Source organism: Cebus imitator, unplaced genomic scaffold, assembly GCF_001604975.1.
Source record: "Cebus imitator isolate Cc_AM_T3 unplaced genomic scaffold, Cebus_imitator-1.0 Scaffold286, whole genome shotgun sequence".
Lineage (NCBI taxonomy): Eukaryota > Metazoa > Chordata > Mammalia > Primates > Cebidae > Cebus > Cebus imitator.
In genome coordinates this window covers 5,293-6,503 of record NW_016107601.1, presented here as the reverse complement: position 1 = coordinate 6,503, position 1,211 = coordinate 5,293, and positions in this window count along the sequence as shown.

Here is a 1,211-nt window from a genome sequence, read left to right as displayed (position 1 = left end):
AAAAAAAAAAAAAAAAAAAAAAAACATTTTTCTAGACACTGCCTTAGTCAAAGAGTTCATGAGTAAGATCCCAAAAACATATGCAACAAAAATGAAGATAAATAGATGAGACTTAAACTAAAATGCTTCTGCATAGCAAAAGAAACAATCAGCAGAGTAAACAGACAACCCAAAGAGTGGCAGAAAATCTTCACAATCTATACATTCAACAAAGGACTAATATCCAGAATCTACAAGGAACTCAAACAAATCAGCAAGAAAAAACAAATAATCTCATCAAAAAGTGGGCTAAGGACATGATTAGATAATTTTCAAAAAATATATGCAAATGGCCAACAAACATATGAAAAAATGCTCAACATCACTAATAATCAGGAAAATGAAAATCAAAACCACAATGCAATACCACCTTACTCCAGCAAGGTTAGCCATTATTTTAAAATAAAAAAATAATAGATGTTGTTTGCATGTGGTGAAAAGGGAACACTTCTACACTGCTGGTGGGAATGTAAACTAGTACAACCACTATGGAAACCAGCATGGAGATTCCTTAAAGAACTAAAAGTAGAACTATAGTTTGATCCAGCAGTCTCATGTCTGAATGTCTACGCAGAGGAAAAGCAATTATTATAGCAAAAAGACACTTGCACACACGTTTATAGCAGCACAATGCATAATTGCAAAAATATGAAACCAGCCCAAACGCCCATCAACCAATGAATGGATAAAGAAAATGTGGTATATATACCATAGAATACTACTTCTCAATAAAAAGGAATAAAATAATGACATTCACAGCAAGTTGGATGTAGTTGGAGACCATTATTTAAGTGATATAACTCAGGAATGAAAAATGAAACATTGTATATTCTCATTTGTAAGTAGGAGCTAAGTTAGAAGGATGCAAAGGCATAAGAATGATATAATGGACTCTGGGGACTCAGTGGGAAGACTGCAAGGGCAGTGAGGAATAAAAGACTACACGATAGATTTAGTGTACCTGCTTAGATGATGAGTACATCAAAATCTCAGAAATCACCACTTCAGAACTTATCCATGTAATGAAACACCACCTATTCCCCAAAAAACTATGGAAATAATAATAACAACTATAACTTTTCAAGTTATAGACATTACAATAAGAAAAAACAAAAAAAAAAGTTTAAAAGAAGGGGATAAAATAAGACATGGAGTTTTTATTAGTTTTTTTT